This window comes from Bos indicus, chromosome 15 (genome assembly GCF_029378745.1).
Source record: "Bos indicus isolate NIAB-ARS_2022 breed Sahiwal x Tharparkar chromosome 15, NIAB-ARS_B.indTharparkar_mat_pri_1.0, whole genome shotgun sequence".
In the NCBI taxonomy this organism is placed as follows: domain Eukaryota; kingdom Metazoa; phylum Chordata; class Mammalia; order Artiodactyla; family Bovidae; genus Bos; species Bos indicus.
The window spans coordinates 81,453,045-81,464,495 of NC_091774.1; positions in this window are offsets into that span (position 1 = coordinate 81,453,045).

The window sequence follows — 11,451 nt, forward strand, 5'->3', positions numbered from 1 at the left end:
TATCCACCCCCAACCCAGCTCCCCACCCCGGGAACCATAACTTTGTTTCCTACATCTGTGACTCTACTTCTGTTTTTTCCTTCTGATTTTAAAAGAAATTAAAATTAAAGCCTTTTCACAGACCCCTGAAAGTGTTCTGGGCTCAAGGCCCCGTGTCTGGTTGGCCCTGATTCATTCTGTCTTTGGTGAGGGCTCCTGAGTTTCCAGGTACAGAGGCAATGTCAAATGTCCTTTTTATATATGTGTATTCAAGTAAGCAAAATGAGTCCCTCAGTCAGCTCAGGCTGCCCTAACAAAATTCCCTCTTCTAGGTGGCTTAAACAATATAAATTAATTTTCTCACAGTTCTGGAGGCTGGAAGTTCGAGATCAGGACGCCAGCATAGGAGATGCTCAGGGAGGTCCCTCTCCTCTGTGTCCTCGGGGGGAGGAAGTGTGTGTGTGTCTCTCTGCCTCTTCTTAGAAGGTCTTTGTCCTATTGAACTAAGACCTCACCCTTAGGGCCTCACGGAACCTTTTTTTGGCCTCAAGACATGTGGGATCTTAGTTCCCTGAGCAGGAATCAAACTCGAGCCCCCTACATTAGAAGCAAAGTGTCTTAACCACTGGAGAGCCAGGGAAGTCCCTCACTGGACTTACTGTTGCTGTTTGGTCACTAAGCTGGGTCCAGCTCTTTTGCAACCCCACGGACTGTAGCCCACCAGGCTCCTCTGTCCGTGGGATTTTCCAGGCAAGAATGCTGGAGTGGGTCATGTAACTTTACTTACCACCTAAAGATTATCTCCAGATTCAGTCACTCTGGGGCTTAGGGCTTCAACATATGAATTTGGAGGGCACACGGGGGAGAAACAACTCGGTCCACAGCAAATATGGAAGTACATACTAGTACAGCGGTGAGAGAATATGGCAAAAAAAAAAGGCCCACTGTTTTACAGATGAGAGGTCTGGGGATTAAAACCGCGTGGGGCCAGGACTGGAGTTCCTCAGCTTTCTCAATCCTTCAGGACAGTCTGTGACAAGGCACTCTGTGCCTCAGCTGGGCAAGAGTCTGCCTGCAACGAGGGAGACCTGGGTTCGATCCCTGGGTTGGGAAGATCCCTTGGAGAAGGGAAAGGCTACCCACTCCAGTATTCTGGCCTGCAGACTTCCATGGACTGTAGCCTACTAGGCTCCTCCGTCCATGGGATTTCCTGGAATAGGATGATCCCTGAGCCTTGGACATTCAGCACAGGAGTTGGGGGCTTACCCCACAGCCTGTTCTGGCCAAGCCCTTGGGACTGGGGAGTCTGCTGTGCAGAGGACCCTACAAGGAAATTACGTCTGAAATGGATTTTGTTTCCATCAGAACACTGCTTTAAAAACTATTCTGAAAGGCCAACAAAAGACAAAGCCTCTTGAAATCCAGCTGGCAGCCCCTTGTTAACAATAATAATAATAATAAAGCAATGAGGGAGCTTTGAAGAAGGGTGAATTAGCGTTCTGGCTCGGGCTGTGTCAAAGGCCTGAGACCTGACTCATCACCCAGGGAACCACATCCTGATCCGGAGACACTTCCACAGCTGGGAAGAAGGGCCCTGGCCCTCCCATCCCCCAGAGTTTTGTCCCCTGTTCTTTCTCCATTTCAGCCCACAGGAGAAGAGGCCAGGGCAGAGTCCAGAGACCTAACGGGAAACGCAGAACCCAGCCTTGGAGCCAGCTTTCTGGGTCAGCTCTCTGGATGGCAATTAGAACTGACTGCGGGAGATGAAACGGTCATCTTTGAAATGCGGACAGGACCGGAGGCCTTTGAGCTGGGAGTGTTTGCCACTAGTCCGAGCTGCTCTGTGGTCTGAAGCCTGGCCGGAAAGGCCGTGGGGAGCTTCTGATGGAATGAAAAAACTCAGCCAGATTTGGATCCTCAACAAACACAAGTAAAACCTGGATGAGGTGAAGCGATGACAGAATGCGTTTGGGCTGGATAGGAAGCATCGATCTAGCCCCATCTGTGACATTAAAAATGCGTTTGGGCTGGATAGGAAGCATCGATCTAGCCCCATCTGTGACATTAAATATTTTTTTACCAAAAGGTCTTTTTATTGTAGCCCACATGTAAATGGATGCGATTCATGGTAATGCTTAAATGTCTACGTATTTGGTAAGGGAGGAAAATGCGAGTCAATCAGGGCTTGCGGTCACAAGCAAAGCATGAGTGATGTGTATGGAGGCTGTGCGTGCGTGCTCAGTCGTGTCTGAGTCTTTGCGACCCCCCTGGACTCGTAGCCCGCCAGGCTCCTCTGTCCATGGAGTTTCCCAGGCACGGATACTGGAGTGGGTTGCCATTTCCTTCTCCAGCGTGTAGTACCGAGGCTGGGGTAGGATAGAGATTACGCCTTGGCCTTGAATTGTTACAGCTCCTGGCGCAGCCGTTTCTCTGGAATTTGGGGGAGGGCATGCTCTCCCCGCTCCACCCCTACCTCCGTGTACCGTCTTTGCGTCTCCCCTCTCTTAGCCGTATCAGTTCTTCCAAGGAGGCAGCGGGTGTCACCAGCCTCCCAGTAGCAGCTGCCAAAAGTGCCTCCTGGGGTGTGTGCAGGAGGAAGTAACCGCTAGACGCCCTCGTGGCCAGTGTCCAGCCACCTTGCTCATCCATGCCTCCTGGGGTGTGTGCCGGAGGAAGTAACCGCTAGACGCCATCGTGGCCAGTGTCCAGCCACCTTGCTCATCCAGTCATTCAGGGAATATCTGCTGAGTTTCTTTTGTGTACCAGCGGGTGAAAGGAAATCACGTGGACCAGGAATGGAATCAGAGCTTCTCCAAGGTGGGAGAGAGGTCTGATTCTGAACCGTGAGAATGTACCCCATTAGCCCCCAGCCGCAGCAGAAGTTAGCAGCTGGCACAAGTGCGCCACTGGCGTGCTTCTTTAACGCCCACTCTTCCTGTTTATGAGTGGTTGTCTTCCTTCAACTCACATGAGGATGGGGAGGGATCAGAAAGATGGAATCCCCTGGTCAATGGGAAAAAAAGTGCACAATGTGAGAGTTGTGAGTTAAGCTTTTTAACTTGCTTGTATTTATTTATTTATTTGGCTGTATCAGATGGCATGGGGATGCTCTAGTCATGGCTTAATTGCCCCAGGGCATGTGGGGTCTTAGTTCCCGACCAGGGATTGAACCTGGGTCCCCTGCATCGCAAGGAGAATTCGAGGAGAATTCTTAAGTCACGGGGGACCACCAGGGAAATCCCATGAGTTCAGTTTTATTCTGGAAAAAATGAGGACTGTAGCCTGAAAGATGGAATTTCATAGAGAAACTGCTCTGAAGAGGTAGGTGTTGACTGAAAAAAAAAAAAAAAGAAAACCACAGCCTAAAAGTTGAGAGTTGTGTTTTATTCAGCAGACATTCTGAGGACTTCAAGCCCAGAGACAAGACTCTCAGATCACTCTGAGGGACTGCTTCAAAGAGGCAAGGGGGAGATAGGAAGGGTATACAGGAGTTTTTGTGACAAAGACCACATAGCTGGGACATCAAAAGGTTATTGTTAATGAAAGAAAACGAGATATCGCAAATTAATTTAGTGCTTTTCTATGTATGAAAGAAAGTGAAAGTGAAGTCGCTCAGTCGTGTCTGATTCTTTGCGACCCCATGGTCTGTAGTCCACCAGGCTCCTCCATCCATGGGATTTCCTAGGCAAGACTACAGGAGTGGGTTGCTACTTCCTTCTCCAGGGGATCTTCCCAACCCAGGGACTGAACCCAGGTCTCCCGTGTTGTAGGCAGACGCTTTACCATCTGAGCCTCCAGGGAAGCCCTTTCTGTGTTTGGGAAGATGCAAAACCTGGGCGGGTAGAAATCACTCCTTTGACACGCACTCCAGCTACCTGGGGCCAGTGCCCTGCGTTTTCCCCCTGAGCCTCCTTAGGGTGCACCGTCGGGGTGTGTGGGGAGTGCTTGCAACGTCACGCCTGCCGTTTCCACCCTGAGCACCTCAGGGCTCACCGTTCGGTGGCTCTGATGATGGTTTCACGGCTGCCACATCCTTTGTTTCCTGATATTTTTAACTCACAGTGGGAAAGCCAGTAATCTCCGTGATTTCCACGAAGGGGGTATTGCTGTCAAGCACACACTTTGGCAAAGGCTTGCTGCTGGCCACGAAGAGCAGAAGTCCCCTCCTTTTTTTTTTCTTTTGTTAATTGGAGTAGAATGGCTTTACCGCGTGGTGTTAGTGAGTCAGCCCTGTGTGTACACGTCCCCTCACTCTTGAGCCCCCCACCCCGCCCCACCCCTCCAGGTGATCACGGGCGAGCTGAGCGCCCGGGCTCCGGGTGATCACGGCCGAGCTGAGCGCCCCGTGCTGCGTGGCAGCTCCCCGCCCCACCCCTCCGGGTGATCACTGGCCGAGCTGAGCGCCCGTGCTGCGCGGCAGCTCCCCGCTAGGCCTCTGTTTAGCACACAGTGGTGTCTGTATCAATGCTGCTCTGGCAGTTCGTCCCCTCCTCTCCTTCCCCGATGTGTCCACACGTCCACTCTCTACATCTGCCTCTCTGTTCCTGCCCTGCAAACGGGTTCATCAGCACCATTTTCCTAGATTTCCTATATATGTGTTAATATACAGTATGTGTTTTTCTCTTTCTGACTTACTTCACTGGGTATGTCAGACTCTAGGTTCATCCTCATCACTACAGATGACCCAGTTTCACTTCTTTTTATGGCTGAGTAATATTCCATTACATATATGTGCCACCAGACGCCACCTTTGATGATTTAAGTGCTTTTCTGAATAGGAGGAGATGCAGGAATAACTGGGCTCATAAAATCTTCTCCTGAGAACATGAAACTATCTGAAGCCCTGTTCTGCCAGTTCTTCCCGGAGCACAGAGTGCCTTGTTCCTGACCTCCTCCCTGAACCCCTTTCAGGGGGTGCTGAAGGCCAGGGGCTCCAGGGGCTGTGCCTCCATCCTTGAGGAGGCCGGTGCCCGGCGAGTTTGTAGTTGGCATGCTCTCACTGGGTGGGGAACGTTTCCATGAGACTCAGTGACCCAGCTCCTCTCCCAGACACACACACCAGGCTGTCCCTGCTGGTTACACATGATCCCTTGAGATTCTCAGCAGCTCATCAAGTTCCCACGAGCAGTCCCCACGCTCAGGACCTCTGCCTTTTCACTCAGGAAAGGTACGTCCAGTACAGTAGAAACCAGCACAACATTGTAAACCAGTTTTCCTCCAATTAACAAATAAATTAAAAAAATAACTGTCTTTCGTGATAAACATAGTGAAAAACCACAGGCCACTGTGGTAGAGAATAACAGTGAAGGTGCTCAGAAAGGCCCCTCGAGGAGAGGCATTCAAAGGCTCAAACGGAGGACTTCCCTGGTGGCCCAGGGGCTAAGTCTCTGTGCTCCCAACGCAGGGCGCCTGTGTTCGAGCCCCTCCCAGGGAACTAGATCCCACCTGCTGCAACTAGGATCCGGCATGCCGCAACTAAGACCCAGTGCAGCCAAATCAATAGATAAAATATTTAAAAGAATAATTATAAAGGCTCAGATCCAAAGGATGAAGCAGCCGCGCGGAAAGTGAAGGCAAAGTCCTGTCCCAGGAACAGAAAGGACAGAGGCAGCAAGAGTGTCCATATTCTAGAAGGCGGGGACTTGATGGGATAGGGGAGCTGAGTAATACCAGGGGAGACTGGACAGGAAGGCAGAAGTCAGCTGGGCCCAGCCTCGCAGGCTAGACAGGCTGAGATCTTATTATCAGTGCGGAAAGAAAGTCGTTGGTGTGACTTTCCGTCAGAATGGTCTTCCGTGGAAGATCATCTGCTCTTGTTTACAGTTCTGGCTGCCAAATGCAGAATGCATGGAAGAGGCAGCGCTGAGGCACGGAAGCCAGTTAGGGAGCTGTTCAGTGCTCCGGTGACGAAGGACTGTGGGGGGACTGGGGTCATCCCCAGACGAGACAGGTGAGTGGATTCGGGATACGTTCTGGAGATGTTACTGAAAGGCCTGCTGATGGACTGGATGGGGGCAGACCCCCTGGGTGAGAGCTTAGTCAGTCTCCTACCACCTTCCAGCCCCATACAGAGAGCCGGAGGTGGAGGTCAAGGGTTCAAGTTAGGACAGAAAATTTTAAAAAATATTTATTTTCTTATTTGGCTGCACCGGACCTTGGCTGAGGCATGCAGGCTCTTTAGTTATGGCATGCAGGGTCAAACTTGGAACATTTGCACTGGGTGTGCAGAGTCTCATATTTATATGGTGTGGGTGTATGTGTGTGTTCTGGATGTTTGACAGACAAGGGGAGAGAGAGAGAGAAAGAGAGAAGTTTATTTTGAGGAACTGATTCACATGATTCTGAGGCTTGGTGAGTCCTAAACCTGATCAGGTAGGCTGGCAGGCTGGACTCAGGGAAGAATCGTTGGTAGAGTCCACAGGCTGTCTGCTGGCAGAGTTTCTTCTTGTTTAGGGGTGGGCAGTCTTTGTTCAATTAAGACCATCAGCTGATTGGATGAGGCCCATCCACATTATAAGGGGTGATCTATTTTACTCAAAGTCCACTGATTTAAATATTAATATCTTATGAAAAAAAAAATGCTCCAGAGAAATATCCAAACTTCCAGCATAATGTTCAACCAAATACTGGGCACGATGGCCCAGTCCATTTGATTCATAAAGTTCACCATCCCAAGGTCTAACACAACAGTTTGATAAATTGCTATGAGAGTTTAAATCGCAAACTGACTTTGGAAGTGGTAGAGAAAAAATGAAGGTGCTTACACCTTTTGACTCAGAAATGACCATCCTGGGTACAGACCCTAGAGAAACTGGCCGCATGCACAGGTATATTCGTAGCTGCCTCGTACAGAGCTGGAAACGAGTGCCCATCCGTACCAGAGCAGACGACACTGTGGGTGTGTTCACACAACAGAACTCTACAGGACAACGGAGATGAACGAACCATAGCTCCACGCCACGGTACGGACAAATCATAAAAGCACACTGCTCGCGAGAAAACGCAGATGCTTACGAATACACACTGCAATTTCATTTATATAAGTTTCTGAAATGGGCAAAACTAACGCTGTTGTCTAAGAGTGGTGACATAGGAGGCAAGTATATAAAGAAAAGTAAGCAAGTGATGACTGCAACATTCCAACCGTGGCCTCCTGTAGGGAAACGGACTTGGGATTAAGAGGCGAGCAGAGGGTGCTTATAGCTTGACAATAATAACCTAGTTTTTGAGCAGGGTGGTGGTTACGTGGATGTGAACTTTATAATATTTGTTAAACTGTACATTTATCTTGTGTAATTTTCTCTATGAATCACTGTAGTTTTTTAATGTTACAAACACAAAGACACCGGGCGGCCATTGCAGATTTCTTTTGGGTTATGTGTCTCATCATAAAATGAAATTAGGGGCTTCCTTGATGATCCAGTGGTAAAGACTCCATGCCTCCAGTGCAAGGGATGTGGGTTCGATCCCTGGCTGGGGAACGAAGGTCCCACAGGCCGGGAGATGAGACCAAAATATAAAAGTAAATAAAATTAAAAGTCTAGATGGGCTTGCAAGGATGCTTGACTCAAGAACAAACCCCTTTTGATGCAAAACCCCATTCATGAGCACCCAATTTATGACCACTCTAATGGGAAACAAAAATGATGGCTTTTTCTGGAACTTACGGGAAGGTAGTCATCAGCACTCAAAAGCTATCTTTTCAAATACGTTTTAAGTATTTGTCACCTGTCTTACCCAATCCTCAAAATGACCCTGTAGGGGAGATAGTACAACCTCCATATCAATCAGATTCTGAAACTGTGACTCCTCAGAGAGGTTAACACCCCCCACTTCCCCAAGACAGTCAATAAGTAGAAAAGTAAGGACTTCCCCTGTGGTCCAGTGGCTAAGACTCCGAGCTCCCAATGCAGGGGGCAGGGGTTCAACCCCTGATCAGGGAACCAGGTCCCACATTCGAATTCAGAGTTCACACGCCGCAACTAAAAATCCTGTGTGCCACTGCTAAGACCCAGCACAGTCAAATAAATATATAATGTTTTTTAAATAATAATTTTTTAAAGTAGAAAAACAGGATTTGAATCCGAGTCAGGGTGACTCAAAGATACATGTGCTTTCCCTTCTGCCCTGTGACTGACTACAGGGCCCCGGGCCAGGGGGGAATGTGTAGCCCCTCTTCTGTCTGAAAAACTCCCATTTGTAGCAGGTAAATATTTGTATGATGAGATGCTTGCAAGGTTTGTAGGGCAAAGGTAATTACATGTTAGAGGGTGGAGCGGAGAAGAGTCCTCAGCAGGGCTAGCGATTACGGGGGCTTTGCGTCCACTTCCAGCTGCACCAGGATATTGGCTCCCTGCCCACCTTGTCAGGCGGGGATGGATAAGGGCTGGGCAGGCGGGCTGGCCCCCCGGGGCTGGGGCAGGCACTGTCATCCCCGGGGGCGGCAGTCAGGAGCAGTGGGTCAAAAGAAGAAATCCCAGTCCGGGAGGAACCAGATTCAGAACTGAGTGAACTGTCCAGACCTGGGTTTTCTACCCAAAAAGGTGACAGCAGAGAGTTGGAACCAAAGGTTAGAGGCATAAATGTAGCAGAGAAGCCAGGCAAGCTGCTGAGTAAGGAGAGTAAAAGCAGGCAGGCCAGAGGGAGCCTCCTGGAAGCACAGTACAGGGAGGCGCCTGGCTGGTGTTCAGTCGCCAGGTCATGACTCACCCCTTTTGACCCCACGGACCGCAGCACGCCAGGCTCCTCTGTCCTTCACCATCTCCCCGAGTCTGCTCACACTCACGTCCACTGAGTCGGTGACGCCATCCAACCGTCTCGTCCTGTGCTGCTCCCAGCACCTGTTGCCTTTCATCTCTCCCAGCATCAGGGTCTCTTCTAATGACTCGGCTCTTTGCATCAGGAGGCCACAATACTGGAGCTTCAGCTTCAGCATCAGTCCTTCCAATGAATATTCAGGACTGATCTCTTAGGATGGACTGGTTGGATCTCCTTGCAGTCCAAGGGACTCTCAAGAGGCTTCTCCAACACCACAGTTCAAAAGCATCAATTCTTCGGTGCTCAGCTTTCTTCACAGTCCAACTCTCACATCCATACATGACCACAGGAAAAACCATAGCCTTGACTAGACGGACCTTTGTTGGCAAAGTAATGTCTCTGCTTTTGAATATGCAATCTAGGTTGGTCATAACTTTCCTTCCAAGGAGTAAGTGTCTTTTAATTTCATGGCTGCAGTCACCGTCTGCAGTGATTTTGGAGCCCAGAAAAATAAAGTCTGACACTGTTTCCACTGTTTCCCCATCTATTTCCCATGAAGTGATGGGACCAGATGCCATGATCTTCGTTTTCTGTATGTTGAGCTTTAAGTCAACTTTTTCACTCTCCTCTTTCACTTTCAACAGGAGGCTTTTTAGTTCCTCTTCACTTTCTGCCATAAGGGTGGTGTCATCTGCATATCTGAGGTCATTGATATTTCCCCCGGCAATCTTGATTCCAGCTTGTGCTTCTTCCAGCCCAGTGTTTCTCATGATGTACTCTACATATAAGTTAAATAAGCAGGGTGACAATATACAGCCTTGACATACCCCTTTTCCTATTTGGAACCAGTCTGTTGATCCATGTCCAGTTCTAACTGTTGTTTCCTGACCTGCATACAGATTTCTCAAGAGGCAGGTCAGGTGGTCTGGTATTCCCATGTCTTGAAGAATTTTCCACAGTTTCTTGTGATCCACACAGTCAAAGGCTTTGGCATAGTCAATAAAGCAGAAATAGATGTTTTTCTGGAACTCCCTTGCTTTTTCCATGATCCAGCAGATGTTGGCAATTTGATCTCTGGTTCCTCTGCCTTTTCTAAAACCAGCTTGAACATCAGGAAGTTCACGGTTCATGTATTGCTGAAGCCTGGCTTAGAGAATTTTGAGCATTACTTTACTAGCATGTGAGATGAGTGCAATTGTGCAGTAGTTTGAGCATTCTTTGGCATTGCCTTTCTTTAGGATTGGAATGAAAACTGACCTTTTCCAGTCCTGTGGCCATTGCTGAGTTTTCTAAATTTGTTGGCATATTGAGTGCAGCACTTTCATAGCATCATCTTTCAGGATTTGAGATAGCTCAACTGGAATTCCATCACCTCCACTAGCTTTGTTCGTAGTGATGCTTTCTAAGGCCCACTTGACTTCACATTCCAGGATATCTGGCTCTAGGTCAGTGATCACACCATCATGATTATCTGGGTCATGAAGATCTTTTTTGTACAGTTCTTCTGTGTACTCTTGCCACCTCTTCTTAATATCTTCTGCTTCTGTTAGGTCCATACCATTTCTGTCCTTTATTGAGCCCATCTTTGCATGAAATGTTCCCTTGGTATCTCTGATTTTCTTGAAGAGATCTCTAGTCTTTCCCATTCTGTTGTTTTCCTCTATTTCTTTGCATTGATTGCTGAGGAAGGCTTTCTTATCTCTCCTTGCTATCCTTTGGAACTCTGCATTCAGATGGGAATATCTTTCCTTTTCTCCTTTGCTTTTCGCTTTTCTTCTTTTCACAGCAATCTGTAAGGCCTCCCCAGACAGCCATTTGGCCTTTTTGCATTTCTTTTCCATGGGGATGGTCTTGATCCCTGCCTCCTGGACAATGTCACGAACCTCCGTCCATGGCTGGTGATACATGCATGCAGAGGAACACAGGCAGCCGTGAGGAGAATGAGGCACAGCGGCATGGAACGACATGGAACAATGTCTGTGACACTCAGATGAGACAAGAAATTATGGAAGAGTAATAATTATGTGTGTAAGAGGCAGATGTAACTTCACAATTAGAGAGTCTCTAAGAATACACTTGAAACTGTTACCCGAAGCTGTATCTGGAATAACTTTTCATTTTATAAATGTCTGGATTGTTTGAAAATTTTTACAAAGTACACATGTGATGTTGTAGTGGTAATTTTGAAAGAATAGTATAAAATTTCCTTGAAAGTGAAAGTGTTACTTGCTCAGTCATCTCAGACTCTCTGCAACCCATGAACTGTAGCCTGCCAGGACAGAGAATTCTTCTGTCGTGGAATTCTACAGGCAAGAATACTGGAGTGGGTAGCCATTGCCTTCTCCAGGGGATCTTTCCAACCCAGGAATTGAATCTGGGTCTCCTGCACTGTAGGTGGATTCTTTACCGTCTGAGCCACCAGGGAAGCCCATAAAATTTCCTTAGAAAGAAGTAAATGAGCCCATTTAGAATACTCATCGGGAGTCATAATACGTTTTTGTTCCAATCAGAAAAGCTTTATTTTCCTTGACCTTCTAGGGTCTTCAAATAGGTTGTGAGTCAGGGTTTGGTGTGTGCTTCTCAGTAACTATTCGGACCTAACCCACGTCTTTGTCTTTCATTGCCAACCATGTCCTACCGGTTGACCGATGGAAGATGAAAATAGAGGGTTTTGTTTTATTTTATTGTGATAACAACAGGAGATCTTAATTTTTT